This window comes from Agelaius phoeniceus, chromosome 2, assembly GCF_051311805.1.
Source record: "Agelaius phoeniceus isolate bAgePho1 chromosome 2, bAgePho1.hap1, whole genome shotgun sequence".
Classification (NCBI taxonomy): domain Eukaryota; kingdom Metazoa; phylum Chordata; class Aves; order Passeriformes; family Icteridae; genus Agelaius; species Agelaius phoeniceus.
The window spans coordinates 114,172,144-114,189,363 of NC_135266.1; the positions used below are offsets into that span (position 1 = coordinate 114,172,144).

The 17,220-nt window shown below is 37.7% G+C and overlaps 1 protein-coding gene across 5 annotated transcripts in view; it reads right to left on the reverse strand.

The window, feature by feature from the left end:
- The window catches only part of EPHA6 (EPH receptor A6), a 373,338-nt gene that overhangs the window by 290,081 nt on the left and 66,037 nt on the right, over positions 1-17,220 (reverse strand). The window lies entirely within an intron of this gene.

Consider the following 17,220-nt stretch of genomic DNA (forward strand, 5'->3'; position numbering starts at 1 on the left):
CTTCAAGTTTAGTGGAAAGTCAGTAGTTAAAAGAAAATAACTACAGAACACCACACAAGTTTCATTTCAGAAACTCCACGTAAGTTTCTATTAATAAAAACATAAAAGAGTGGTGCCTAGCAAAGAAGGACATAAAGGCCATGTTTATATTTTTATGTTTATCTCCAAATACTTTATATCAAAGGCTCACCAAATGCTTAACTCATTATATAACCTGCTACTTCAAAAGATTACCAGCATCCCAAAAATAGCTTCAATATAACTGAATCAACTTTCTACTGAGCAGTCTTGATATCAATATACCACTGGAGATATTTTTTTTCTCAAAACACAACTATTTATAGTTCTCTACCCAAAAATACTGTATCCCATCAGAAGTTTTAGCTTAGCTTTTAGGGGTAGAAGCAGCAGGAAAAAAAAATCTCAAAATAAGAACCAAAGCCAACCAACATTAAAGGCACATTAAAAGAAAAATGAGGCGCTCCAGAGAAGTCTCAAAAAGAAAAATGAACTATAAAACGACCAAACATCTCCAGCACACCAAACAGAATTAAGAAGCAGTCATCTGTTTTAAAAAAACAATGTTGTTTTTAAAATATAAAAGATCTTTCCAAACTGGCATAGGCCAGCTTAATTCAAAAGCCTCAATATGATACTCAATATGATACTTCTCATAAAATCATTAAGGAAGAAAAAAATATCCAAAATACCCTCCTCTTACCAGGGGATTCTCCTCAGAAATATTTATATATTCACTCTGAATCAATATCTCAATTTGAACTAAGAAATTAAAGCCCTAAAGTTAGCTGTTAACCATGCAGTTAATAGTATAAATCTGTTACTTCTGTAGGAAAGTAAAGGCTCAGCACTTCAATAAATGGTTTCAAAGAATAAAACAAAATGGATTGATCAAACATGGACAGGGCTTTAGTCCATTCAAAGCCGATCTCTCATGCTCTGTGCCTGTGCCTTTCCACTGTGCTCCCAGAGAGCCTATTAAGATCTCCTATTTCAGAGAAATTTACCTTTGGGCAAGAAAAATGTTTAAAATCCGCAAAATTTTTTAATAGAGCCAGTAGTCTAAACATCATACATATAAAATACTTGGAAAAAGGTTAACATCAAACATCTCAACCCAGCCATTGCACTGGGCCATGCTGGGTAATGTATGGTTATAAATACAGAACGTGCTCTTATGTACCAGTCCTAGATACTGAGTGGAAACAAGGTGACTTCCACCACCCCAAAATGTCACTTTCAGTGACTGAAAAGTCTGACAGAACTCACTCTGTGATAGTGGACATAGTCTCTCTGCATGAAATACAATCAGCTTTTAATTTTACCTGAGAGTTGCATTTCTCATCTGATAAAAACAGCCAGGAAAGGCAGCAATTGAATTTCATGCAGTCAACAAAAAACCAAACAATTTACCAAACACAGACTGGTTCTCTTTTGGGTGCATTTCATATTATAGTTCCAATTTAATCAAATCTTAAGTTGTGCAAAACTTCAAAACCAAATGAACAGAAGCATCTCACTGGTGATGTTTGCACAGGAATGAGGTGGCACAAAAATCCCTGACCTGACACTCACAAAAGCTGGCAGGAGTTGTCTGGTTTAGACAAGCTGACAGTTCAGACTTTCTTCAAGCTTCACCCATCCCAATGTGCTGCTCTACCTTCAAAACCTTTTGATTACAATCCTTTCAAATGAGGAAAACCTTTTTTAATACTGATGGGAAGCAGCAGCATAAAGCTAATTCTTACACCTGGGGTTGCAGGACTTAGGGAAAAGCATGTTATAAAAGCATTATTTGGAGGAAAGACTTCAAAATTCTAGTTGAAAAATAGAATAAAAACCAGCATGGCTACGTCCTTACATTTTACATGCAGCATAAAGGAGGAGTAAATCACTCAAATAGAAGATCATTCAATTTGATTATTGAGGGAGAGAAGCATCCAAGATTAGTCATCACATCTAAGTACAAAATATGAGATTAGGCTACAAGCCATGCTGGGATTTTAGTTAAAGTCTCAGCTGTTTCCATACATCTACAAACTACTTCACAACCTCTCATTTTTAAATTTCACTAATATCCAACAGCCCTACAGAGAACACTATTAAGAGAAAATAATGTAACTTTAAGGTGGTATAAGCTATATAATACTGAAAACTAGCTTCATGGATCCCAAAATTTTTTATTCTATTTTAAAACAGAACACTGGCTATTTTAAAGAAATCAGCAAGAACCTTTTAGTACACATCACTACTGAAAGCTGTTCCAATTCATAAGGGTAGATATATCAAGCAGTTGAAAATATCTACTTCCTAATGAGCTGATACTGAGGTAAACTTCACATATAGTGAAAGACACCTCTCCCACAAGCTGTCACACTGATTGATGGATTAATATTGGGTTCTTAATCTCAGATAACAGCTATTGAGGCACCGAGCCCAGCAGCAGTTTTGTAACCTGGGATGGCAATTTTAGAATCCTGCACACCTCAAGATTCTTTATTGATGTTTTTCATCGTTTTAAGAAAAAAGAGGGGACATGGGCATAAGCAATCAATGTCCTCACTCACCAGTTTATGGAAGAAAACATCTGCTCTTACAAATGCAGCAAAATTTGTATTCTAAGCAAGAAATCCTTATCATTTTATTCTAAGGATAATTTTCTAAAAATGAAGGTTTCTGCACCTGCACATACCTAACCAGTGTATCTGAGCTCACCCCAGAACAAGAGAAGGTTGTGGCTGACTTAACATGAACACATTTGGGTATCAGGCACACAATATTCTACACAAACCACTTGTTGAGCAAAGCACACGAGGATAAGCACTGGCTTTCCATGCAGAGAACTGAAGGAAGAAGTAGTGTCTGAAAATAATATGAGGTAGCAAACTGGGGAGAGCAAAACCTGTCGACTTGAGCTGTACTGCATTTTACTTTCTGCTAAGAAGACACAACTGTTAAGGCAAATCCTCAGTGGTGATAAGTTTTATTCTTACCTGGCAGCAAGAGGAAGGTTTCTATTCTAAACTGAGGAACAAATATATAAGGTTCATGCTAGAGAGATCTGGTTTACTCTCGGCTTCAGCAAGTGAGGTAATTTCAGAAATGGAATTGTCAACTATTTCTTACACACAAACATAGGCTGACATTTGAAAATTCAGTGAACCTGAACTTTAGAAATGCAATTTTCTGACATCTATATCCCTCATTGCCCACAAACATCCACTTGAGAGAGCTCAGGTCACAGTTAAAAAGTCCATCCTATCAAAGGGATGGACTGGTTTTGTTGTACAGAACTGCTACTACCCTGAAAGAGTCTGATCAAAGTTGCAAATGTGTTCATGTAACTCACGTACCCCAAAAGAGTTAAATAAGCATTTTCTGACTTACCACATCCAATGAGGACAAAAAGAACGCATACAGTGTTTTCTCTAAATTGGTCTTTTTTTTTTACCCCACTAAGTGGTTTACTACTTTTTTAGGTCATCCCAGATCTCAGCTGGGAGTCACCTAATGAAATCTACACATGTAGAACACTCAGTTGTTCACTCCTGACAATCTTATAGATTCCCATTTCCATGGAAACAAGCAGAACAGTAAAAATAAAGAGAGTTTTAAAAGTTTTCTAAAATTCCCTTATACTAATCTCCAGTGAGATGATCTTCATAAAAATGAGATCAGAAAGGTCCAAATGAGGAAACACCAGAGGAGGACTTGCACTTGGCATGCAGCTGCCATCTGACAATGCACACTTACACATCATGCTGCTGTACTGACATTCAGGCAAAACCAGCTACACACTACATCACAGAACTGAAGAAAAAACTTATCTCAAAGTAATGTGCTTAGGAAATGAACATTTTAAGGCATAGTTGGCATTTATGATGACTTGGAAAACAGCAAGACTAAAGAATATTTAAAAGAGCTACAGAATTGCTCTAAGTTAAAGGTATCAAGGTAATATTTTTCCCCTTTCCCACTAACTCATTTTTCTTTGGCTTCACTTTTCCCAAGCTCTAAAACCTTGTATGTGAAAACATGTGCTCAGACCCCCAAAGATGAGTGATAAAAATGAACTTCCAAAATATGTCTATTTGAAAAAAAACCAGACAAAATTCCTCAGCTATTTGCATCTGTCTTGGCAAGTACAGGTTGATGTAGCTGGCAAAATAGAACAGCAACTGAACTACTTATGTTCTTACATTTAAAGTTGAGGTGGTTTAAAGTTGTTTAGGGAATAAACAGTGATATGTAACACAGTTTTATTAGCTCTGTAGAACTACAATGACAATCACAATGTGGGATTAGAGGAAATTGTGACATCTGTTTTCTATTAATCTGCAGAATATGAGAGTAAGAGGGCAACCCCCCCCAAAATCTGTGGAAGTAAACATGATTAAAAGAAAATAAAATCAGAATTGAATAAATAAAGAATAGTTAGGGCAATATAAACAAGAGAACACAGGAGAGAAAGTTGTTAATGTACTCAAAATAGAAGTCCAAAAGTGAGTTGCTGTTCTGTTATTTACATGAAGTACTGAACAAATGAGAGATGAGCTGCTCCAGGTGATCCAACTCTGCTCTGAAAACTCTTCTGGTTCATATAAATGTTTGCTACAGGCAAGCAAGACCTGGATTTGGTGAGATTTGGGAGATGAACCCTGGAATTCAAGTGAGACCAACTGCAGATACATGAAACAATTGACTTTCACTTGGGGATTAGCCAGCATAGGACTTCAGGATCAGCAGGCAAAATATGACAGCCCTGCTCCAGCCTTGGAGAGTGAATCAGGACTGTTCCAGAAGGAAAGGCCATCAGAGGTCTTGAACAAAGACTTTTGTGTATCTACTATAAAAGATCAAGATGATAAGAAATGTATTTACATCTCAAAATACCTACTCTGATGTAGGACTCAGGCTAGTGAGGCAATCCATTTATTTGACTGACCAGAATTTAGACAGGAGCATGATAATGCACCAATGAAAAAGTTACACATAGAATGATAATGTTCATACTGTCTGGGCAGGGCAGAGAAATGATAAAACAGAAGGCAGAGAGAATAATACATAATTCCTTCCATAACAGATAATGAAAAATTACATTCAGAAAAGATGTGTACAGAAAAATGGGAAGAAAACCCAAAAGAATTGACACACATATGCATACACGAAGGTTGTTTATTATAAACTGAAATACCATTAAAACCAGCCACTACTATATAAAATACTTCCCCTCCCAGCACTCTGGAACAAGACCGTTTTTTCCCTGAATGCTTTATTGACTATAAAAGACTCAATGACTTGCACCAAGGATCTGCAAGGATGGTGTGCAATGCTTTTGAAATGAGACACCAGTAAAACCTCAGCAGGTGGTGAGAGGTGCCACAAATCAGTTGTGAAAAGGGCTGCTGATCACCTTTCCAGGGGAATCTCATCCCTTTGTAATGCAACACTACCAATGTATTCAGAATTGAATGGAAAGTGAGAGAACAAAGTCTACACATTTTCAAGATAGTACAACTCATAACGCTCAACCCTGCTGTGTGCCCTTCAAAAATCTGGCAGTGCACTGTCCCTGGGACCTGTGACAGAGACCTTCCCTGCTGGCCTCTGTCTTACAAAAGAAATAATAATAAAAAATACATAACCAGGTATCTTCCACTAGAATAGAGCTGGGTCTGGCTAATCACAATAGTTGTGTGCTACATTTAGCTGCCAGCAGCTGCAGAGTCTGCTGTGATAAAACACAGAATAATGCTGATAATGCTGATGCTGGCACAGCAAGGGGAACAAGAGCCCAGCCACCTTCACTTGGCTGACTGAGACTTATGGGATAAACCAGGAATACCTGAAGAATATGACAGCTCTAAACATCAACACACACATGTTGAAACACAGAGGTCTGCTGTGGAATAATAGATGTGTGGATGAAAGGATCAAGTTTGGTCTCTCAATAGAACCACAGACTGGCTTGGGTTGAAAGGGACTTAAAAGACCACCCATGGGCAGGGACTCCTTCTACTATGCCAGGTTGCAGCACCCACAACTTCTCTGGGCAACCTGTTCTGGTTCCTAAACACCTTCACAGGAAATAACTTCCTCCTAATACCTAACCTATAGTTGCCCTCTTTCCATTTAAAGCCATTCTCCCCTGTCCTATCACTACATTATTAAATGTAGCAGTAAATTAGTAAATATGATTAGTAAATGAGACGTATCATGACTTAAAATACATAAGTGTTAATGCTTATACTTCCTTTTAATGGGAATAAGACCAAGAAGGACTGAGAAATAAATTATAACTACAAAATAACTAAATGATACTGTAGGTACAATCCAATCAAGCTCCATCAAGTATTAGCTGCTTAATAGCAGAAGATTTCTTTGCTGCTGTGTTGCTTTATTTCCTAAATATGGGGAGCTGCAGCAATCCTGGCTCTGCCTCTCCCAGCACCTGGTACACTTGGAGTAACTGGAGCAGAATGTTACAACACTGCTCAGTGAAGCCACTGGGTACTTTGGTAATGCTGCACAATAACTGTCCGCATCCACTATGTGGCCTCGGGGACCTTGCTGGATCTCCAAAATAGCACAGATAATGTTGTGGTGAATGTTTGTGTGTCCTCAGGTATTTAGAAACACAAAAAACAGTGTGGAGGAAGCTTTAAGGGGGAAAAAAAAAACCCAAATAACAAACCTTGAGCAAGTGGTACATTTCTAGTTTAGAAATTTCTACTAACTCGGAGTTTGCCTGTTAATCTTATTCAGGTGTTTGTGAGCAGCCCTGGGCTGTCACATCACCACTGCACTGGCTCTGATTCACTGAGCCCCCTGGTAGCCAAGCTGGGCCATAAACTCCCCTCCTGGCAGACCTGCACTTGCCATGAACTTTAATTGGGCTGGCCTGCTGGGAAGCCAGAACAACTTTAGGGCGGGCAGAGATACTTGGTAGATTTCCTCAGCCCTCAGTTTGAGAGCTGACCTTGTCTGCCCCATGATATAATGCACATACTGACTCAAATGACTGCTTTCACCACTTAAACTCCTCAGAAGCTGTGCTTTGCATCACATCACAAATCTCACTTGAATGCACAAATTTCCAAATATCAGTTCTGTTTTACTTGCTTTCCCCTGCCTTGAATCTACAATTCTGATATTTGAAATTCTCCTTCAGCAGCAGGAAGATTTTTTTGCCTTAACCATTCCAAGCAGTGGAGTTTTAGTGAATAGCACAGAATCCCAGCACACCAGTGGTCCTGGCTATGTGCACCCACAATGAGGGCTATGACTCAGAGCTTCCCATTTTCATTTCCTGACTAGCCTCTCTGGGAAAAAAAGCATTTCAATACCACTGATGGCAGAAATTGTATAAATACCTTTTCAAGCTCCAGGTTTTCCCACTGAAAAGCAGTGGATCTCAGAGGGTTTTGTTTTTATGTGGGCATTGGCGTATTTAAATTCCTGCAACTAGCAAGCAATGAGGTTCATATGGATGAACTGAAACCCAGAAGAGTATCTGTCCATTTCTTCCATCTCTCCCCAGTTTTTTCTAAAGTCTACTTTCTTTTAAATTAAGAAAAAAAAAATCCTGCCTTTTCTACTTCTTACTGAGTTTGTACTAGTCCATTAGTGATTCTAATTGAAATTATACAAATGGACACAATTAAAAATAATAATTATACAAAGCAGCTATGTAAGGCTTTTTAAAAATAATAATTACACAAAGCAGCTATGTAAGGCTTTTCATCTGTGGACTGCTTTATAAACACTAAGGCATTAATTCAGCCTAAAGACATAAAACTAAAGAAGCAAAACTAAAGGTATTAAGAGGAAGGTGAAGCAACAGATCAGTGATTTTTACCAGCATGCTGTGTGTCAGAGCTGTATCAGTGTGGATGCCCTGATCTGACACTACCCACAGGAGCTGAACTGATGACACTGCAAAGCTCCCCTGCAGCACAGCTCTTCCTTTGGGCCTTTACTAATGGGCTCCTTCAGAACCACTCTCCATTCCCCTCCAGCTGTTGTGCTGCCTGGTAAAATGGAGCCCATTCCTGTTGCACACATCTGGCTGGAATACCTGTGACCCAACTGCTGCTGGAAAACTGAACACTTGCATCTCTCATAAATCACCTCCAGCCTCCCACCACCATCCTAACAAGCATTATCACTACAAATAACAAATTCATGACTTCGTTTTTTCTCAAGCTACTTATCCCTTCCAGGCAGAGGATCAAAAGGGGGAAAACCAAGATTAGAGCTATGTGACTAATTAAAGGCACAAACTCATATTTATTGGCTTGCAAGGGATCATGTTGATATACTCCAGTGAAAGCCAAAAGCATTATTATATCCTGTCATTTAACTGAGCCTAAAACCTCTGGAAATAAAATCTGAGAGGTGAACAGAAGAATCAATTATTACAAGTGGAGCAAACTGCATAACATCAGTAGCAGCTCAGTTTATTTGTATGTAAATTCATAGGCTTGTGTATTTCAGTTACATGCATCCTTACTCACTTACTAGGTTAAACAGAGCCATGCCAAAAAACTCTAAGGAATAATTTCTATTACAGGTTGCAAGCATCCTTAAAGTGTCCAAAATGTGCTGAGAAATGAATACATAAAAATGAGATGCCTACAGTACTTTTAAAAGAAAAAAAAAAAAAAGATATCCATATGAACCTTATCTATAGTCTATGAACTCCAAGACAGGAACAGAGGAAAAAACAAAAGGGAAGAGAAAGGAAAATAAAACAATTACCAGTGTTTTCCAGTATATCAAGTTGTTGATCCTTCCTATGTAATCACTTATTTACTGAGGACTTGTAAAGCAGCACTGCCTCCTCAGGGAGCTCAGGCTCAGCCAAACTTGTTAAAATGCCCTGGAAGAAAATAACTTGCTATCCTTCCCCAGTGCTCTTTCCTTTCCTCCCATTTCTGAGTGCACAAATGGAGGGAGCATCAAGCTCTTAATTATCCTATGCTATAAATAAGCTGGCATTAAACCCACTCCATTCACTACAGTCGAGGAGTGCATCATCAAAACAAACTCTCAGACATCTCATTTCTACATGGTCCTGTGTGTGAAAAGAAGAGATGTGAACTATAATAATAACTCCCATGCTCTTTCAACCTCTGTTATCTCATTACTCATATTTTCAGCTACACTAAAAGTAATTTTGTGAATCAACTTCTGGCAGAGCTAATGGGAAAAAGGAGCAAATTTCATTTGACTGTATTTCAGTTTAGCTGGTAGGCAGGCCAGGATATCTTACATAGATTTGCAATCCTTTTAGGTTCACCCAAATTAGCAAACAGCTAAAAGGTATTTAACAAAGAAGTTCTTGTGACAAGACATGGAGAGCTGCAGTAAATACATTTATTTCACAGGTCTCCTGTTCACGTTTCTGAAGGAAAACAACCTATAGAATTGTGGAGAGATTTATTCATTTGCTTGCTCTATTTTCAGTTCAGTTTTCTTAGAACACCACAATCTCCCCAAGACATGTAGAACAAGCTCTGGCTTCCCAAAAGAACCTTGTTCATAAAACAAAGCAACAAGCATCTTCTGTGCTTGGGGCATGTCCTGATCAAAGAGGTACCTAAATACATGCTGACAATCTTTAGCTTAATTTATTGTTGGCTTAATTTTACCTTTTGGAATTAATAATAATTATCCTTTTATTTTCCAGATACTGCAATTGCAACAGCTATACCTGACTTCAGTGTTTAAGTACAATAAGACTTTTTTCATCCAGCTGAAACCTAGAGCTTTATTTGGAACCCAGTGTAGATAAAAATCACTGCAGCTGGCAGGGGGTGGTCATGGAATGTCAACTAGAGGTCAAATTAGATGTCAGGTTCTTTTGTAATTTACCAAAAGACTACACTTGGCACATTTATCTTCCAGAACTTTCTCTGTTGTCAAAACCAACTTGACCCTAAGAGAGCAATGCTTTATTAAGTTCCAGCTGAACACAATTGTTGATATGTTGGTCCAGTGCCTCTAGTTAATATATCACCTACCAGCAGGACATCCTTTTAAAGGAAAAGCCATTCATGTTTGTCATTTCAGAGCAGTAAAAAGAGAAAGGTTTCTTGGTATATGTCCTCACAGGGTGTTTTTGATGAAGGACAGTACAAGCTGTTTGTTTTGGTTTTTTTTAAACCAAACTGTGCTACATCAGTGAAGCTCTTCACATATTTATTTAAAATAGTACCATGACTTTCTGGTCTAAGAATGAAACACTGAAAAAAGCTTTCATAAAAGTTGATTTGATATCATTGAAAAAACACACCAAAAGCAGGCCATAGTTAACATTACTAAAATCTTTATCCTCTTTTCTGTAGAATGCGATACATTTCTGCTAGGAAGCAACTACTCTTGAGTGGGTTTTTTTGCTGTTAAAATCATGCTTTTAACAGACCTCCCAGTTTTCTAGAATACAAATGTTGGAGTAGTCATAGGGCCAGGGAAGATGGCAGGACAACTCAGCTTTGAGAGTTAGGAAAAGTATGTCAATCCAAGGCCAAAATTAGGAGGTTAGACAAGAACCAAAACTCCAGGAGAAGGGAGGAAGAAACCAACCTCATGTTCAGTTGTTATCTTCCTACTCCTCTCTTGTCCAAGAACTGTCCTGGGGACTACAGCAATGACTACATCTAACTGCCATTTTTTAAAGGCAAAATATTTATCACAGAGATATAAATTGCTGTAATCAAATGATTCACTACATGATGACCATTTAGTAGTTTTCTGACATTTATAAATTACTTCCTTTTGCTACTACAGAATGTTAATAATGGAGAAACACAATACTCCCAATTCCCTGAAAATATCTTTACTAGCCTATTATCAAACCAGAAATCTGAGTTCTGCAACTCCCTCTTAACAACAGAATAGAAAAGTAATCAGGAGCACCACGTCTCCCTTTTTATGACATGACCTTGCAACCTTCAAAGCTTTGGCTCTTTCACATATTTGTATCTGGGGCAAAATCTTGGAATACATTATCCTCCTACTAACCCTGATTATTCTGGAGAGAAAAACAGGAGCCTGTGAGAAATGAAGAAGCTGCAGGATCCATGGTTCCACACAAAGGAGCAAGGAACTGAGGCTGCCCAAGAAGGAAGACACAGCCCAAAGGAGACAGAGAACCTTATAATCACAGATACCAGCAATCCATCGCTCATTCCTTAACCACATTTTTGTCCTCTTCATCAATCCCAACCATGTAGGTTGGAGTAGACAGACAATGAATACGTATGACTGACTGAAACAAGCCATTTCTATCAATTTAATGTACAAATACCTGCATTATTTTTGCTGCATTTGTTATGTAGAACCACATGAAGGGCACATTTTTCTTACATACCTGTTTTTCTATACAAAGCTTTGATGAAAACACCTCTCAAGACTTCTGCCCTTATTTATCATGTTTGAGAGGCTTGCATATGAAAACCCATGAAAATTATCTGCTAAACAGTCTCATAATTACTGAAACTACATGCCTGCAAAAATAAGAATTCTCCTACACCACAGTGTGCTGGATTCAAGTCCTCTCCCACCCACCACTGCCCCAAACAGAGTAAAACTCTTCCTTAATTATTCTTCTCTTCTGCTGAGACATGAGATGAAGGATAGTTAGAAGCAAAAAATGCCTTTTGTAAATTGACATATGTAGAATATTGACCTGAAAACCCTTCTCCAATTTGCAGAGTCCTTTCTTGAAGCAGACGGGTTAAAATAAGCAAGCAGAGTCTGCTGGGTGCATCCGTTCCCTAATGAGATCTGACACAATAATTAGTGTGCAGCAAGCTGGGGTAGTTTAATGTACTTCCCTTCTCGTTTCTATCACACTTTATAAAAGTTTCATTAATCTTTGCCACCAACAACAGGAAAGCAATAAAATGGGCGTAACAGCACAAGTCACAGAACCTCACAATCTGCACTTTTACTTCAATCGCGCTATTCAATACTGGCTTCTGAAAATAACCAGGTGACTTTTCAAAAAGGCCAATTAGACAGTTCAGGTAATCTAGGCATGCTCAAGTTCACCTATCAGAGTTGCTGGAGATTAGAAACATCAGATGGATTTTTTTGGGACAACCTGTGATTTTGATGTGGGAGGGAAGAGCAGCACAGTTGACAGCAATCAGTTTTTTCATGCTCTGATGAGTTGCTGCATTGCTCATTGTTCTGGCACAGCAAGAAATACTTAATCTTAGCATTGTAAATACAAAACCATGAGATCAGTAACCAAAACAAAAGACAGGCACAGAATGAACTGTCAGCTTTGATGTAACACTTGTGCAACTGAAACAGAAAAAGGAAAATTACACTAAAGCCTCAAGCTGACAAAATCACAATAAACACATGCAAAAGAATTTAAAAACTTCAATAGTAGGGTCTAATATTTTTGTTCCCTTCAGAGATGAAATAAAGTTCTACCCATGAATTGAGATCTTTAAATCCCACTTTCTGTAGAAAACATTTAAATTTCACACAAATCCTCACTATAATTTCACATATTTCATCATTCTTTGCCCTATGTGCATATTCCTGCATCAACTTTATATACACAGAGAGGCACTTAGACCCAAGATTGGAAAAGAATAAAAAAAATTACTGAAAATTTCAGATGAAAGTCACTTAAAGCAGCTTTTATCTGATAGGGGAGAGCATCTGCTATACCCAAACATTTTTCTGCCAAGAAGAAAACCATGGAGTGCTAAAAATATAGTGAATCTAAGAGTAAAATAAATACACGAGTCTCTTGTACATAAAACATAAAGCTCTTGAGTCAGCTTAGGTGATTCAGAGGCTCTGGTTGGAAGCTTAAATAAATGCAAGGCTAAAAAATTGAGCAGAAAAAAACCCATTTTATTGGGAACTGCATTTCCAGCATCTTTGAAATCAAGGACTCAAGTCTTTTTGCCTTTACCTATGGTTTTTTTCTCCCACAGCTTCACAAAACATCATTTAGATTTCAGCAGGTCATCTAGAAAGTAACCTTATAAGCTCTGGTGTGGGGTTTTTTCGGGGGTTTTTCTGTTGCCAGGATTTGCCTTGCTGAAATGAGCAGGTACTTATGCTATTTTAAATGCTGCTGTCAAATAAAGTTATGTTAGAAACTGTATAGATTCCTGCTTTTTCCTGCAATTTATTCTCCCAAAGAATATTTGGCCTTTAAAACTGCTGTTTTGCTGAAAAGCTATAGCAGAACACCAACAACTATGCTACAGTGTCACGAATCAATAGCACTGCATGCAATATTTAATACAAACTGAGACCCATGGGCCTGCTCTTTTAGCTTTTAATATCAAGTTTTGCTTACTTGCAACATTTTATTTTAAAATGGCATTTATGCTTAAAAGAAACAAAGCGCTCCAGTAATCTCTGGTAATATTGATGAGACAGGCTTCAGTCCACATAAAGTCTTAAGAAAGTCACAGTATAAATAAAAATATAAATCTAGGTAGTTCACCCATTTCTAACCTTTTTCATAAGAGTGTTTATACCATTAAAGTTTCTTTACACAAAACGCAAAGTCTATTACATAAGAGTATTTTAATCTTTGAGAGGTTTGTTAAATCCAAGCATTTTCTTCTTCATATAATTATACAAGAAAGAGTAAAATAACTGGGGGGTTGGAGGGTGGAAAAAAAGAAACAGTGAAAAGCCCCAGCTGCTTCAGTATCCTATCCCTAGCAGTGACCACTGAGAGAGTCATTGAAAAACTTAAGAACTGGGTAGGGCCACTAATCCAGAATACTCCCCAAGCTGTTATCTTCATAACTTTTTCCCAGGCTTCCCTGCCAAACCAAAATTATAACCTGAAACCACAGTAGAGTTTGAGAGAAAAAGAGGAGAGAGAAATGAGGGGAAGGGAAAACAAAAAAGGAAACAGGGAGAACAGAATACAAGAGCCTTGATTTGGCTGGATGGGAAAAATGGATAAATGCATAACTGAATCTCATGTTTTTTCCAAGTCTGCCCTCATCTACCTGGTAAAGCAAAAATGAATAACAGCAAACAACTGTCCCAGGAACATCCTGTCCACATTGTATTGTCATGGTATTCCCATGTATATTTACAGAAAAAAACTCTTTATAAAAGCAGCAAATACAACCAAAAATAGCTGGTCTAATTCAGAGTTCTTCCCCAGGCATGGTGGGAAGTAAAAGAAAGTCTGATCCATTCTGTCCTTCTGTCCTTATTCTTCTGTGCAAAAGAGCATACTCCATCATACTTTTGTTTTCTAGAATCCTCATATGCAAGTTCTGGCCAGATGTGGCTTTAAAAGCATGTAATGTACCTAGAACTAATTAATCTTTTCAGATGTGTGTAAGTGCTGCTTTTGCCTTCCCTTTCTGTAACATGTTTTGCACCAGGCAGCTGTAGCCACTCTGGGCATGGGTGTCAGAAAACAAAGTTTCTAAGCCTCTCCATAAACACAAAATTAAGAACAAAAATTAGGAATTAAATGATAAATAGCATTTCCTGTATCATTTCACTGTTGATAAGGGTGAAAATAGCTGGCATGCATTTGTCCAAAGAAGCACAGTTTGCATGAACAAACATTTGAACAAGAATTTCTGAATTCCAAGGATTAAACACGGTCCTTGTTTCAGCAACAAATTCTTGCCCATTTTCTAACCTCACTTCTCAAAAAATTCCAGAATGCATGTCTATAAGAGTCTCTCAGTTGTGTCTGACATTATCCCCATCAGAAAAAAACCCAAAAAAACAAATACAAAGAGTGGAGGACCAAGGGCCCGCACTCTGGCTACACAGACTTGCACAGGTAGCTACAGATGCTGAAAGCCAGCACTGCCCTGTGCTGAGCCAAGAGAGGCTACCTGGTGTTTTTAATTAAAATGCAGTCAGCTGAAAGTCATTAATATTGCCAGAGAAAGAAAAACAACCTTTACTCTGCTGGGCACGGGTAATAAAGTTTGGGGGGTTTTTAACTTGCTGAGCTCCATCTGTGAAGGTGAGGAGGAAGGTTAGTGACAAGAGCATTGCAGCTCTGTGGCTGCACATCCTTCCACCCTGAGCTCCACAAGCTCAATCACAGATTTTATTACAAGATCACCTTTTTTTTCCCCCCTCCTTAGAAATTAACATTACTTACTTTCCATAATAGAAGCATGCCTATAAAAATGTAAATTTAAGGCAGGCCATCTAAATAGAGCACACTGAACTTCAGCACACCAGGCAGGACTAATCTTGCAGACCTCTGGTAATTTAAATTCTGACAGTGTAAGAAAGCTGCAATTGATATTCTGCATAATAAAACTAAACAGAGGCATCAGTATTCTGATGCAGACTGGGAAAAAGGCAAAGATACTTTTATTTAAAAGGTATATTTTTCAGTTCAGCCTTTTAGTAAAAGTGCTTTATTCATATGTAAAACATACTGAGATAAAAAATATAAATCATCTCACTGTTAAAAACCATTATTTACCACTCTTATTTGTAATGGATTTGCCTGGGCTACAGGGCTGTCAGTGCATACCTGCAGCTATTCCTTATGACTACAAGGAACAGGTCTCTCAAAAGTGAATTCACAGAAATTTTCTTTAGGGTTCAACACCCACAGAATCTACCATGGATTTTCACCTACATTTCCCCCCAGTTCAAAATTATGGCGTCCTCTGCATTGCAACCTGTAAAGATCATAATTACCAGGTTTAAGAAACCTTTAAAACCCAAGAAACATACAAATAAATGTTAGCTCTTGTACCAGTCTTGCAGTTTAAACTTTTTCATTACTAATGAAAAAACTATTTGCTCAAGTTTTGTAAAAACTGGGAGAGAAAGATAGATGATTTCAAGTAATAGAAATCCAAAACCACTGCACTGAAAGACAGAAAAGAAATACAAGAGTAAGAGGAAAGCCAGAAAAATCCAAACAATGTATAGTTAGGGGTGTTTTTCAAAGAAATCCTAGAATATTTAGGCCTATCAGGCATACATATACCTACTAGCTTTTAATTTTTCTTAAGCATAAATAGAACAAAACAAACAGCAAATCTATGAATCAGAGGACAAGAATTATGTTGAATTCAGTACTTAAGTTTAATCCCTACAGATAGGCATATCCTTCTGCACCTATGGGTGTCTGTCTTCATGTAACAGTGTGCATGCACCTCCCCCAAATAAAAACACCCTACAGTCTCAAAGCAACACCATTCTGAGTTTGCCTTTTATTTCTGAAAGTATGTTCTCCCTTTATTTTTTGAAGAAAAAGAGACTTCCTTCTAAATTCATCAGCGTTTTCTTATGTTAATTAATTTCCAATTCATAATGGGGATCCTATTTTATTAGTCTTGGTGAAGAATATTCTGCATTTCTCACAGCCACAAAGATAAGGCTGCTTAGTAGAGCTGGCAACTATGGTGTGATCTAACAACCCAATTAATTTGGAATGTGTCTTACTGATTAATAAAGCCTTTTAAAGAATTGTGTGTTTCATCTGCATTTACAACCTGGCATTAATGGCTTCCTCCATGCAGCGTTATGCAACACAGATGATCAAATAAGTAAGATACTTTAATTTTATTGTTAAAATTTGATAGTACTATCAAAGCTTTTTTCTTATATTCCAGTTTCATAATTAAATTCTACACATCTATAAGCTAAATAAACTGGACAAAAGAAGATGAAGTTTAGTACATTCTGAAACTGATGGGATGCTGAGGGAACTGCTGTGACAGCAGTCAGCATCAAAATGTACTCCTGAGGGCATATCAAAATATGCATTTGTGCCTAAAATTACAAAAACACACACAATAACCAGCTGTGTCCTAAAGTCTCACATTAGTCTGGGATTGGATATTCATACTTTCAGAGAGGTTTTCAGAAGATCCAAGTGAAGATATCAAAAGGGTGGTGAAGCTCAATTCAAAACTTGAGCAGAATTTGCTCAGAGAGCTTTCAAGTCCCTCAGCAAACCAAACACTTTCTGCCTTTGACAACATGAGGCCAAACTATTTTTTAGTATTTGTAGGTTTTGCTCTAAATTAAAAAGAAAACCCATATTCAAAGTAGCTTTGGGATTGCTGTAACAAGCCAAGCAGATAAAATACAGATAGCCTCATTGATTTTTCTACCACTCAAGTGGAAAACCAGAAAACAAACCAGAATCTTTTTTCACAGAGCAATACTTTCCCAGTGTTCATCAAGTGGTGCTTGTGC